Below are 14,692 nucleotides of genomic sequence, written 5' to 3'. Positions count from 1 at the left end.
TTTACTTCCGTTATTCGTCATTTGTTACCTTTATCATTTTCTTCCCCAATTTTAAATTTATTCTTTTTCTAACCTATTAAGCTAACTTAATTGAATCTTAATATGTTAACCTTTCCTCCTTTTTCCAACGTAAGCAGTTTAGGCTGTACATTTTCTTCTAAATGTTGTTTTAGTACATTTCATAAGCTTTAATAATATTGTTTCCATTATACTTATTTCTGTACATTTTATAATTTATATCATTTTCTTCTACGACCCATAAGTTATTTGAGATTTTTTTAAAAGATTTATTTATTTATTTGAAATTCAGAGTTACACAGAGAGAGGAGAGGCAGAGAGAGAGGTCTTCCATCCGATGGCTCACTCCCCAAATGACCGCAATGGCCAGAGCTGAGCTGATCTGAAGCTGGGAGCCAGGAGCCAGGAGCTTCCTCCAGGTCTCCCACACGGGTGCAGAGCCCAAGGACTTGGACCATCTTCTGCTGCTTTCCCAGGACATAGCAGAGAGCTGGATCAGAAGAGGAGCAGCCAGGACTAGAACCGGCACCCATATGGGATGCCAGCACTGCAGGCCAGCCTCGTTATTTGAGATTTTTTTAAATTCCCATTCTTGTTGTATTTTTTTATATGACTTACAGTTTCGTTGTAGTCAGATAATCTATAAAAAGAACTGTCTTTTTGATCTTGAGACTGGCTTTGAGGATGGTCAGTTTTCACCAATATCCTATAGGGCTTAAAGATAATGTGAATTTTAACACTGTTGGATGAGGGGCCAGTGCTATGGCGTAGAGGGTAGAGCCTATGCCTGCAGTGCCAGCATCTCATATGGGCACCAGTTCAAGTCTTGACTGCTCGTCTTCTGATCCAGCTCTCTGCTATGGCCTGGGAAAGCAGCAGAGGATGGGCCAAGTCCTTGGGCCTCTGCACCCATGTGGGAGACCCAGAAGAAGCTCCTGGCTCCTGGCTTCAGATCAGCCCAGCTCTGGCCGTTGCAGTTATCTGGGGAGTGAACCAGCGAATGGAATACCTTCCCCTCTCTCTCTCTGTCTCTCTCTCTGCCTCTCTGTAACTGTGTCTTTCAAATAAATAAATAAATAAATCTTTAAGAAAATGAAATAAAATTATTGGATGAAAAGTTATTATATGCCCTTTAGACCAAGCTTTCTGTTTATATCTTATATATCCTACCTAATTTTCCTATTTATTCTTACTTTATCAATTACAAAGATATAGATGAACATTTTTCACAATTATGGGTAGATATTATCATTCTGTGGTACTTGTAATTTTGTCCACTTTTAAAAGATTTATTTATTTACTTTAAAGAACTACAGAGAGAGAGAGGTCATCCATCTGCTGATTCACTCCCTAGATGCTGCAGCAGCCAGGGCTGAGTCAGGCTAAACGCAGAAGCCAGAAGCTTCTTCCAGCTCTCCCACATGGGTGGCAGGGGCCCAAGCACTTGGACCATCTTCTGCTGCCTTCCCAGGCCATTAGCAGGGAGCTGGATCAGAACTGGAGCAGCAGGGACTTGAACTGGTGCCCGTATGGATGCTGGCGTCTCAGACATTGACTTTACCCAGTGCACCACAATGCAGGCCCCTCCATTCTTAATTTGTATATTTTGAAATGACATGGAAACATGGTTTAGAATTGCCACATTTCATATTATACTTTTTTTTTTTTTTTGACAGGCAGAGTGGGCAGTGAGAGAGAGAGACAGAGAGAAAGGTCTTCCTTTGCCATTGGTTCACCCTCCAATGGCCGGTGCGGCCGGCGCTGCTGCCGGCGCACCCCGCTGATCCGATGGCAGGAGCCAGGTACTTATTCTGGTCTCCCATGGGGTGCAGGGCCCAAGCACTTGGGCCATCCTCCACTGCACTCCCTGGCCACAGCAGAGAGCTGGCCTGGAAGAGGGGCAACCGGGACAGAATCCGGCACCCCGACCGGGACTAGAACCCGGTGTGCCGGCGCCACAAGGCGGAGGATTAGCCTGTTGAACCACGGCGCCAGCCTTCATATTATACTTTATACTTTCACAATTAAGTTATGACCATATTTATCTGTAATCCTGCTTTTTATAATTAAGACTACCCAACAGTAATATTGACACCAGCTTTCTATTAATTACTATTTGTGTCTTATGTCTTATGCACCTTGTGACTGTGTCCTGTGTTTTACATATGCAGTTTTAAAATTTTTATCTGAGGAGCTAGTTTCAAGTATATTTATTGTCATTACTCAGAGATTGAAATTTACTTATTCCTTTTTCACTTCTTTCTTCTTTTTTTTTTGTATTTTCATGTCTGATTCCATCATTTTCCTCTTTTTGTTTGAAAGATCTTGGAGATCTCCAGTTTGACACTCATAGTTAACAAAGGCTTAGTTTAATATTTTTTTCTTTATCCTGAATAATACAAGGACATTACATGCTCCAGCCCTGTTCAGAACAATGTAGCCTACTCGGTAGTTTCGTCTGCTGCTTTAATGCTAGCCGGATTTCTTCCCTTTGCTTTCCAACAAAACCATCATATGTGCATGGCTTACTCATAGACTTGCGACTGTCAATGTCTTGTTTACCACTGCCTAAATGCCTTTCTGTCTCTGTCTCTCTACCTTCTGCTTCAAATATGCCCTTCAGATTTACTTTTTTGATGCTTGCATGTGCTGTGGTACTTTTTAATTTCCTCGATTTTCATGATTTGACTGCAGCCTTAGCAGGTGGCTTAACTCAAAGTGGAGCACTAGTGTGACAGTTTCTGCCTCTGCAGACTCGTTGCACACCTTTGACTGTTGTCAGTTTTTGACACCTGTGAGGCCAGCTGTAAGCTGTACTGCAGCTCCTTCGTAGGCAGTTCCTTCTTCCTTTCTACGTGCTTTTCAGTATGTTGCTTTCTCTTGTATGTCATGGAGTTTTATTACATCTCTGTGATACATATGTGTATTACATAACGTGTGGATTTCCTTTTATGCGTCTTAGTTGGGGTTCACTGGGCTTCGTAAACCTCAGGGTGCCATTGTCTATTTTTTTCAAAAGATTGATTTATGTATTTAAATGTTGGAATTAGAGAAGGAGGTGAGAGAGAGAGAAAGAAAGAGAAAGAGAGAAAGAACGAGAGAAAGAGAGAGAAAGACAGATCTTCCCTCTGCTGCTTCACCTCCTCAAATGGTTGCAGTGGCCGGAGCTGGGCCAATCCAAAGCCAGGAGCCAGAAGTTTCTTCTTGGTTTCCCACATGGGTGCAGAGGCCCAATGATTTGTGCCAATTCCACTGCTTTTCCAGGTGCATTAGCAGGGAGCTGGATCGAAAGTAGAGCAGCAGGGATTTGAACCGGCGTCCATATAGGATGCCACCACTGCCGCAGTGCTGGCCCCCATTTTCTATTTGATTATTACTTATTTTCCATCCTATTCTTTTCTTTTCTTTCTCCCCATATTAACCCATATCACTTACCCTTCCCTTCATATTTTCCATATCTCTCTTTCCTCCCCTTTAACAGAGTCCTGGATGAAATTTGAACTTTCCTTTCAATTTACTAATTCTCTGCTCAGCTTTGTCTTACCTGTTACTTGATCTATCATTGAACTGAAAAATGTTAACGTCAGCTTGGTCCTTTAAAAAAAAATCTACTTTTTGTAATGCTTGTTCTTTGTCCTTATTTTCACAATTCTCTGTAATTTCTCTGAACATAACACAGATAATTATGTTATACTTTATGACTTCTAATAGTAAAGTTGTATGAGTCTGTGTTTCCTGTATGTTCTGACTTATAATCTTTTGTATTTGGATTTTCTTTCTCTGGGCTTTTAGTTTTTTCTAGAACTTGATTTTTGGGGACTATGTTGGTATGTTGATATCTAGACTGAAGCTGAATTCCTCTAGAGAGAATTTGCCAGAACCGCCCATGGCCGCTCAAAGTTAGTTCTTCACTTCAGGTTTTCTGGAGGCCGTGTGAGAACCGTGAGTTGGACAGCTAAACCCCGTACACGTTGCCTTGTAGTAAGAAAAGTTCTCCACGCGGTACGAAGACGGCAAGTTTCCTTGCTGTTTGCTTCTTTCCTCACTCCCTCTTCAGCATGTGAGTGTCGTGTAGTCCTGGGGACCTGAGATTTACTCCGGGGTCCCCTAGTATGCCGTCCGCCTTGGACTGCCCTGAGACTTCTTTGTCTCCTGCCCTTGGGCCCCACGGAGACGTCCAAGTGGAATCTGCAGGCCCCCAGATCTCTGTGAGCACACTCAGGATCCACCTGACGTCGCTGTCTCCTTGCACCCAGAGTTCTCTCTCTCCTTTCACGTTGAGGAACCTCGGTTTTGTTATTTCTTCTCTCTGTGTCGACACAGGGATGTGTTTAAACAGTTACCTGATTTTATAATTCATCCCACAGGTAATTATTTCTAAGAAGATACATGTTCTGCCACACCACCAGAGACGGAAGAATAGGTATTTTTGTATTGGAGAAGGGGCACTGGACTGAATCTTGGGAGTAGACAGTCTGGGTTTGAGACCGGCTTCCGACAGCTGTTCCCTCAGCCGCACTAATCCGCGTGTGTGTTGAATTTCTGTTCACAGGTGTCCAGACGAATTCCAAGTCTTTTGAGAGTTTGCTGAGGCAGGAGCTATCATTCCCGTTCCGTTCAGCACTTGGACGTGGCCTGTGGTGGGAAACCACTCTGCGCCTCACATGCTGACACCCGGAAGGGTCCTGCTTTTTGTGTCAGTGCCGTTTTGGATTGAAAGATTTCTAAAAACCCAGCAGGTGGATTTTAGTTCACTGCCTGGGGCAAGACATTGCTGAAACACTGTCTTGAGGGAGGTTCTGCACTCAAAGCTGGCTTTCTTGGTAGAGCCCTTGTGGGCCAGCAGTGTCTGTGGAGGTCACAGGGGGTGAAAATGCAGCACGTTTGCATTCTCAAATCAAAAATGGCCCTCCTCACTCTACAAAGCCACACTTCTCGTGTGAACCTAAAATACATCTTTCTGGAGTCGGATGGTGTAAGTCAGAGCGGAGGAGACAGGTTTTGTATGCGTCAGATTAGGAAGCTGCTCGTCCTGTGGAATAGCAGTTTCCTTAGGGGTGGGTGAGATGTGCGTGGCTGGTCTCTGGCCAAAGGAAATGCCATGTTGGAAGAAGCAGAACGTGGGGCGAGCTCGGGTGCCCCCCCCCCCCATCAGCTGCACCGTCGTTCGGAGCTTCTTGGACTGGGAGGGGCGGTGGTTCTCTCCAGGAACCAAAATGGTGGTCTCGCCTGGCTCAAGACTGTCACTTACCCCCGTTCCTCTTGAGCAGCACATAAGAGATCTCACGGGGCCATGTGGCCAGCATCCGCTGTGGACTGTCGCTGTTGGCAACCTCAGGGGCACTTGCACCCACCATCAAGGCTCTCAGGTGAGCTCACTGAGCAGACCTGTGGCTGCTGCCTTTTTGGTGGTTTTTCAAAGTTAAACATTATTCCAATCTCTGCCAAGGCCCTCGGAGGTAACACAAAAATCATTTTTCATTAAAACATTATCTTTTGACGACTGCCCATCCGCTTATCAGCTCTGCTAATGGCATTACGGGAGAAGGCAATTTCTGCCTTTTGCAGGCTTATTCTTGTATTTATGTCTTAGATCATTGCGGGCCGTCAGCGAGGCTGAACAAGGAGAGCTGGTCCGGGGGATTTAGACCTTCTGTGCATGAGGGCGCTCTGATATGCAAAACCGCATCCTATCTCTGGGACTGCTCTCTGCTCCCTCCGGGGCGAGCAGGAGCATTCGTGACCCCTCGTCAGCGGAGTGGGGTGGGCGGGGGGAGCCAAGGTGGCTTCTGTTGTATGAAACTCTTAATCCTTCTCCGCCCTGCTTCCCTGTTCCCGGGATCAGGGCCTCCCAGTTGGACAGAAAATGGCCACCTCCTCCGGCTGCCTTTCTTCCCTCTGCCTCACTTCTTCTGCACTTCCTGTACACTGTGCCTGGTTCGTATATAGAAGAAAGAACAAAATCCTCCTGTTTTAAAAAGATTTACTTATTTATTTGGAAGGCAGAGAGAGATCTTCCATTTGATTCACTCCCCCAAATGGCCACAACAGCTGGAGCTGGGCTGATCAGGAGCCAGGAGCTTCCTTCGGGTCTCCCACATGGGTGCAGGGGCCCAAGGACTTGAACCATCCTCTGCTGCCCTCCCAGGAGCACCAGCAGGGAGCTGCATTGGAAGTGTAGCAGCCAGGACTTGAACCGGTGCCTGTGTGGGATGCCGGCACTGCAGGCGGCAGCTTTACCTGCTGTACCACAATGCGGGGCCCCAACAAAGTCTTCTTTGAAGATGCAAACCGGGGTCGCACAGGAGTTGCGGGTGTACTTTCTGTTTGCATCTCCTGCCTCTGACATTTGCCTGCAGGCTAATTACGAGCATCAGAGTTCCGTTTTTCCCCCATTGCTCATTCTCCAATAAAGCAGTACAGCCGTCTCCATCACAAGCTGGAAATGAACCCAGCTCAGCTGGCTGACGTCTCACCCTGCCTAGAAACGGGCAGTGAAGGGCACAGTCTTCATCTTATGTGTGTTTCCATCCTGAAGGACCTTGGCCTGTTGCCCTGGTACTTAATAGGGTCGACTGTGTTTGTGGAAGGGGTAGGTGATTCTTCCCATGTGTGTGTCCATTTGGGCACCATGCATTGAGTCGCTCTGTTGTCAGGCAGTGTACTGGGTCCTGGCGCTTCAGTGGTCACCCTAATGGACACATGCAGGGCTGGAACTGCAATGATGCCAAGAACATCTGTGAGTTTTGCTGTCTTTGCAAAGAATTGGCAGTTTCTGACGAGCTGTACAAAATATAGGCCAACAGCTCAAACTCTCCAGGCCTCCACTTCGCATGCATGAAATGCTATCGTCCTGTTGTTCTGGGGGTGAAGGAGGGTGAGCTGGTGAGGCTTTGTGCAGAGGGGAGGCCGCCACACCCGACCACCTCGCTGCCTTCCTGCTGGGGCCTCCTGAGGGTGCTGCGGTCCCTGCATTCCCCAGACCCTTGGAATCACCTGTGGCTCCCCCTGTTGTGACTTCACCTCACTGAGAACTCAGCAGCTTGCCTTGTCCCTGGAGCCTGCCCCGGGAAGTTGAGAAGCAGCCGTCAGCCCCTGGAGAACAGAGGGACCCCTGTTCAGAGTGCCCTGAGAAGGTTCCAGGATCACCCCCGCAGGAAGACCCCGGGGAGAGTGTGTGAGAGACAGACAGAAGCAGAGACAGACAAAGAAGGGGGGGGGGCTGATAAAGTCCCCAGTGAGTGCACTCACTGCAGTGAGCCCTTGTCCTTCAAGGAGATGTTAGACATCACTGGTATGAGATTCAGATTCAGGGACGTTCAGAATTCTCTTCCTTCCAGCAAAGACAGACTTTCTATCTCCTGTACCAGAGCAAAGCAAGTTCATTGTGAATAGACTGGAGAGCAGGTGGAATTTTTTAAAACACTGTGGACACTAAGTTTAGTATTATTTTTAAATTTTCATTGCTGTTTTCCATTGGAGTGAGATGCTGGCTGGCTGAGTAGCTACACTGGATGTCAGTGCTCATCTGGTGATATTTTCATGAGACAGTCATAACTTTGTCTCCTTAATCTGTGTTGAATGATCTAGGTATACTGTGGACTCATGTTCTCTCTAAGAGCTATAGCAACCCTATGTTCTTTTTTTGAAAATAAAACCTCCTAATGACCTAGCATATTATATTAATGAATATACTTTGTCATGAAAAAGAAGACAGAATGAGAAACTTAGCTAAGCTGAAACCGTGAATTGAGAAACTAGGAAATTGCAACTACGTATTTAGAAACTAGTCGGGTTACAGGATTTGGAACCATAGGTACGTTACAGTAGATCCCAACACCATGGACTTGCTTCTAGGGAATCCAGAAGACGGCCTAGATGATGGGCCACATAGCACTGGAATGGCCTCCTAAGGGTCCCCTCCTGAGAGCCTCAGACTTCCTGCAGAGTGGGATGGGACAGGAACTTCCGCTAAGTCATCTCCTTGAGTCTTCAAGTTGGTGAATTTCAGCAGCTAAGATCCGTTAACAGCCCTGGGAGCTGCACACTGCAAAAGTAGACACACACACACACACACACCCCACAAAGGCTTCTCTCTCAAGCTGGAGCTTTGTGGGTCAAGGCCGTGGCCCAGTGGCTGCTGCAGTGGCAGTGTTAGGGGACGGGCACCGTGCCATGCACTGGGTGGAGCAACTTTACAGTTTCTCATTGACTGATCCTCACGTTACCCTTCCAAGTCCAGGGCTACCAAGTGTACTGTACAGAAGGCAAAACTCAGGCCCCAGGAAGGCCATCCACACTGCACTCAGCGGCAGAGATGAGCACCACGTGTGTGTCAGAAGCTCTGGCTCCTCGCCAACACACATTGCTCCCTGCTGTTGGGCGGACCACTTAGTCTGCCAGTGACCTGTGTAATTTAGCATGTTCCTGCTATCATATTAAGTAGAATCCACCCCCCCCCCAACCTCATCATGTGATCTCTTGTGTAGAGAACGGTGACAGGCTGACACTGGAATTGTAAGAAGTCTAGCTAAGTCGACTGTTGGTGCTGGAAGGTAGGGCTTGAGTGAGGTCTGTGATTGGCAGCCTGCAGACCCAGCCCAGATGAATCAACCCTGATGAGCTGCATTTACTCTGCACTGTATTAATTTTTTTATTAATTTTTTAACATTTTGAAACAGGCGTGTCCCACATAAAGCAACAGGTGCTCAAACGGAAGGGAACACGAAGTCTGCCTTTCCTAGCTGGAGTGGAGGCAGGGTCGCATCTTTAGATAAAAGAGTTCTCTACAGTTTGTCCTGCTCCTCTCTGCTCCAGATTGTCTCCCGACAGTGAAGCCAGGTGTTGTCATTTATCATCACAAGTGAGCCACTGAGTATTTCTTGCATCTGAGTGCCTGGCAACACTGGAATGGTGGACGATGGATCAGCAAGGTTTGCCCTTGACTTCAGTATCCAACTTGGTGTTCTGTCTCTGCCCAGTCCCTTGGGCATGACCGGGTGGCCTCTGTGACTCTCATTATGGAACACTAAAGCCCAAAGACTGAAAGTAACTTGCCCAAGATCCTGTATTCCAGCGACTGCCAGCTCCCAACACCGCACTCCTACTTGGAGGGGCCAGGCTGGCACTGACCAAGCAGCCTGGTTTCCACCGTCTTGGCTTTGGAAGGTCTTGGAGCTGCACTTGCGTCCGCCCATAACACCCTTCAGTGCTGATATTTGTTCAGTTCTTTGTTGCTCTTCTCTCTCTCGGAGAAGAAAATCCTATCTCCTCGCACATGATAAAATCAAAATTGGTAAAAATTGCCTCATCCAAAAACCGTTCTATCTTCAGGGACAGAAATGATCCATTCGTCTAGGGAAATTTATGGCAATTAGAAAAAGTGAAAAATAACAGCATTAAAAGTGGGGTCTGTCCCCCTGATTCTTATCTCAGTTTTTAAAGGGTTCCTCTCTTTCTGGTGCCAAATTCTTGTTTCTTGCTTTCATTAGAGCCCAAAGATTTTCCATTTGGTTTAGAAGCCTCCTGGGGAGGCCGGCGCCGTGGCTCAATAGGCTAATCCTCTGCCTTGCGGCGCCGGCACACCGGGTTCTAGTCCCTGTTGGGGCACCGGATTCTGTCCCAGTTGCCCCTCTTCCAGGCCAGCTCTCTGCTGTGGCCCGGGAGTGCAGTGGAGGATGGCCCAAGTGCTTGGGCCCTGCACCCGCATGGGAGACCAGGAGAAGCACCTGGCTCCTGCCATCGGATCAGCGCGATGCGGCGGCTGCAGTGTGCCGGCCGCGGCGGCCATTGGAGGGTGAACCAACGTCAAAAGGAAGACCTTCCTCTCTGTCTCTCTCACTGTCCACTCTGCCTGTCAAAAAATAAAAAATAAAAATAAATAAAAAATAAAAAAAGCCTCCTGGGGAATAGTGGAAATCACACTCTTTTTTTAAAATTTATTATTTTGTGAGAAGTTTCAGATTCATAGCAAAATTGAGGGAAGGAACAGAAATCTCCCACCTGCCATCCCCAGCTTCATGCACTTTCTCTCCAGCAGCCAAAGCCTGCATCAGAACCATGCAGTTGTTAAAATCAGTGAACTTAAATTGGCGCATCACGCTAACTCCAGTTTGCATTAGGGTTCACGGTTGGTGTTGTGTGTTCTGTGAGCCTTGAACGTGTGCAGTGACACGTGCCCACCAGTAGAGCATCTTAAGTAGTTGCACTGCCCTCAAACCCTCTGTACTCAAGAAACAGGGTGGGAAACCATCATCATCGTTCGTCTTCTTCCAGTTGAGATCATCCTTGCTTCAAAGGCATGTCAGTATATAAATATTTACAACCAGCTGTTGGAAGGCAGGAGATCCTGTTATGAGCTCTGAAAACACGGGACATATGTTCTCCCCCACTGATCACTGTGCCTGCGTCTTTCTTGTCAGTTGCAAAGGGGTGTGTGTGTGTGAGATCTTGTACTTCCCATCTTGCAAGATGCACAGTGCCCTGGCTGGTGTCTTTGAGTTCTCATTTTGCAGTCTGGGTTCTTATCAAGCTGGAATCTAGACCCGTGTTTCAGGGAAGGGATTGACACTCCCATAAAATGAATGTCATCTCTGCCACTCTGCCCTGAGATTAAAGGCTTTACATTTTTATTTATTTGAAAAGCAGAGAGACAGGGGAGATCTTCATCCGCTGTTTCTCTCCTTGAATACTTACATCAGTGGGGGGTATGCCAGCCCTAAGTCAGGAGCCCAGAACTCAATCCAGGTCTCCCATGTGGCTCGTGGGAGGCTGCATTGAGAACCCCTAGTCCCTTAGGAAGAGGTGACAGGGACAGCGTGGACTCATACCTACTCAGAGTCAAGTTCTAGTTCAGGCAGTTATAAGAATCCAGTGTTTCTGTGACTCAGATGTGCCTCCTGGGCCAGAGGGAGTCAGTGCGGAAGTCCTGTGTCAGAGGACTTTATGTTGGCTCAGTAACTGTGTAAACGTCAATGAGACAGTGACAAGCATGAAACCGAAGCCTTATGTCTCCTAGAACAGGAAGGGCACACGGTGATGCCTTCACCATGTTATCCGAGGCCCAGCCACGTGTGCGGAAGAGATGGCTGCTCCTGGATACCTGTGGGTTCCGGGCCCTTGCACTCAGCCTTGAAAAATGCCTGTGAGGGGACCAGTGCTGTGGCATAGCCAGTTAAGCCACCACCCGCAGTGCCTGCATCCCATATAGGCACTGGTTCATGTCCCAACTGTTCAATTCCAACCTAGCTCCCTGCTATGGCCTGGGAAAGCAGCAGAAGATGGCCCAAGTCCTTGGGCCCCTGCTCCCACATGGGAGACCCTGAAGAGGCTCCTGGCTTTGGCCTGGCCCAGCCCTTGCCATTGCGACCATTTGAGGAATGAACCCGTGGGTGGAAGATTCTCATTCTCTCCCCCTCTCCCCCTCTCCCCCTTTCCCTCTCTTACTCTCTCCCCCTCCCTCCCACTCTCTCCCTCCCTCCCTCCCTCTGTATGTGGGTGCTGTCTACCTTTCAAACAGATAAAATGTATCTTTAAAAACTTCCCATGGATCCCTCCTCCTTTCCAAAGAAGCAGAGGCTTTAACGTTCTGAAGGGCTGAGGAGGAGGGGGCTGGTTCTCACTGTGCGGGAGAAAATGCATTGTACCTGCTCTCCAAAGATTAAGCCAAAGCCTGTGTGGCCAACTTAGAGTTCCTGGGGCAGGAGAGGTCAGGTGGAGGCTGCGGAGCTTCCAGGGTCATGACCGTGGAGGGCTAGACAGCCTCCTGCCTTCCCCATCCCCTGAGGGTGCTCAAAGGGACTTGAGCCGAGGACTCATTTGTCTTGAAGTCTCCAAGTTGTTTTTGGTGGGGACACACGCGAATCCCTGCTCACCACCCGCTCTCTGTCCATTTACTTTTAGTTTGTTTTTTTCTTTTTTTTAAGATTTGTTTATTTATTTGAAAGTCAGAGTTACATAGAGAAAGAAGGAGAGACACACAGAGAGAGAGAGAGAGAGAGAGAGAGAGAGGTTTTCCATCCGCTGGTTCACTCCCCAGTTGGCCGCAACAGCTGGAGCTGCGCTGATCTGAAGCCAGGAGCCAGGAGCTTCTTCCAGGTCTCCCATGTGGGTGCAGGGGCCCAAGCACTTGAGCCATCTTCCACTGCTATCCCAGGCCATAGTAGAGAGCTGGATCAGAAGTAGAGCAACCGGGACTCAAATTGGAGCCCATATAGGATGCTGGCACTGCAGGTGATGGCTTGACCCACTACGCCACAGCACCAGCCCCTTGTTTTTTTCTTTTCATGAGAGGTGCTGATCTGACAACCTGTGGCTGCTTCTCTCTGATTTGGGTCTTGGAGACCTTTACCCACAGCCCCGCAAAGCCCCAGGGCAGTTCTGTCTGCTGCCCACATTTAGTGTGATGCGGTGGACTGACTCGCTGTTGGAACGAAGTCCTTTGTTCCTTCTGTAAGAACTCGGAATGGGACCTACACCGGGAAGCGGCAGCGGTCTAGCCTGTCTCTCCCGCTCAGAGAGCAAAGACAGAGCGAAGTGGATGAGGGTGGGAATTGAGAAGCTGCTGCATTTGCTAGGATGATGGCCAAACGGGGCCACTTTGGAAGGCCATGTAAATCACTTACTGCCCTCCTACCTTAGCAAGCCTTCTAGGACCGGGCTGGACAACACAGTGTCTCACATACCCATCCTCTGTGCAGAATACTGACTATACGGTAGCACTGGGCTGCCGCCTGAGGACTGATCATTATTCAGAAAGTTTCAGTGCACAAGCCGCTCACGTGTGCATTTCCTTGCTTTTGCTTTGTCTTTATTCTCGGGTTACATCTGACTTAATATTCTCTTTTCCTTGTTTACTTGGGTTCTGGGTAAGTTACCCTTTGGTACAGTCCTGTGTTCATGACTGAGGTCCCTTTTAAGAAGATATCTGGAAAAGCGGCAGGTTATTCTTTATTATGAACGCCAGCTCTGATTGTCTTGAATCTACGAGTGGGGGCCCTGAACTTTTTGGTGAACACCGTCTCCTAAGTGTCGGTCTTAACGCAGCACGATCACACTCTGCGTGGTTGCCTCGCAGTCTGTTGAGTGGAAACACAACACTTTGCCGGTCTGTGCCTCGTGCTGACCACTCTGAGGTTTTCCTGTAATTATAAGTAACTTTTGAGCAGAGCATCACCTACATTCACCCCTGTTTGATATTTTATTAAAGGTGACTTTTGGAGATCTCTTGCAAAGATGACACAATGTGTGTGGGGTCAGGGCTTCTCTGACTGCTAAGTGCACAGGTGACTTGTGGATGGCATGAAATGCAGGTTCTGAGCCGTAGGTCTGGGGTGGACCTGGGGCCTGCCTCTGTAACCCCTCCCACGGGAGGCCTGAGTTGTCAGCGTGTTGGTGTTGGAGTTTTTGTATGACCCATTTACTAAGTCATGCTGTGGGTCACCCCCTGGAGTGTCTTCTGATAGAATAAAAAAGGGAGAGAATGATCCAACATGGGACGCGGGATACACAGCAGACTCATAGAATGGCAGATGTCCTAAACAGCACTCTTGCCTCAGAATCAGCCCTTAAGGCATTCGGATCTGGCTGAAGAGCCCATGAGAGTATTTTAGGCATGGAAAGCCAAGACACTCTGTGAGTGAGATCCCAGTAGAAAGAACGGGCCGTCAAAGAAGGAGGTACCCTTCTCTGAAGGGAGGAGAGAACTTCCACTTTGACTATGACCCTGTCGGAGTAAGATAGAAGTTGGCAAACTCAAAAGGCTTCCATAGCCTTGGCAACTCATGACTAGAGCCTAGGGAGATTACTGACTCCATAAACAAGAATGTCAAATTGTTAAGTCAGCAACTTAACAAGTCAGCACTTACTCCTCATGTGGGATCTCTGTCCTTAATGTGTTGTCCAATGTGAATTAATGCTTTAACTAGTACTGAAACAGTATTTTACACTTTATGTTCTATGGGGGTGCAAACTGATGAAATCTTTACTTAATATATACTGAATCGATCTTCTGTATATAAAGATAATTGAAAATGAATCTTGATGTGAATGGAATGGGAGAGGGAGTGGGAGATGGGAGGGGTGCCGGTGGGAGGGAAGTTATGGGGGGGGAAGCCAATGTAATCCATAAACTGTACTTTGGAAATTTATATTTACTAAATAAAAGTTTTTTAAAAAGTGACATTTGGGTGGGGCAGGTGTCAGAGAAGGTGAGGAGCTGTAGCGCCTGCCTTCAACAGAGATCACACTGACCACTGCCAGGATCACCTGGGGAGCTCAGAGGCATGCGTGTGCAGGTGCACACACACATGCACACAGACCAGGGCCCACCTCCGGCCACTGCACACAGAATGCCTGGCAACGGGACCTGCCTGCCTGGACGCTGCAGGTAGCTCCCTGTATAGCCCGGCTTCAGGCCCATGGCTCTGAGCCCACAGAGCCCCACCTTAAACCCCACTGCGTTCCTAATGTGTTTTAAGCCTGTTTGGTTGAGAAGCTCAGGGCTTCTTGTATGCTACACTCAGCCCTACACTTTGACAGTATATTTAACACAGTCTGAGCTGTCCTGGTGTTTCTGGAAAGCCATCAGCGTTATTTCTAACAGAAAACAAGGCATTTGGCATCACTGGCTTCTCCATCAAACCCACTGTTCCAGAGCACTTCCTGGTTCCGTCTT

The 14,692-nt window shown here is 48.0% G+C and overlaps 1 protein-coding gene across 6 annotated transcripts in view; it reads left to right on the top strand.

The window, feature by feature from the left end:
* The window catches only part of PLPP4 (phospholipid phosphatase 4), a 136,077-nt gene that overhangs the window by 108,660 nt on the left and 12,725 nt on the right, over window positions 1-14,692 (top strand). The window lies entirely within an intron of this gene.

Source organism: Oryctolagus cuniculus, chromosome 15 (genome assembly GCF_051225735.1).
Source record: "Oryctolagus cuniculus isolate XC-2025 breed Fujian yellow rabbit chromosome 15, ASM5122573v1, whole genome shotgun sequence".
NCBI lineage: Eukaryota > Metazoa > Chordata > Mammalia > Lagomorpha > Leporidae > Oryctolagus > Oryctolagus cuniculus.
Note: the sequence above shows the minus strand (reverse complement) of the source record. Positions and strands in the feature narration are given on the sequence as shown.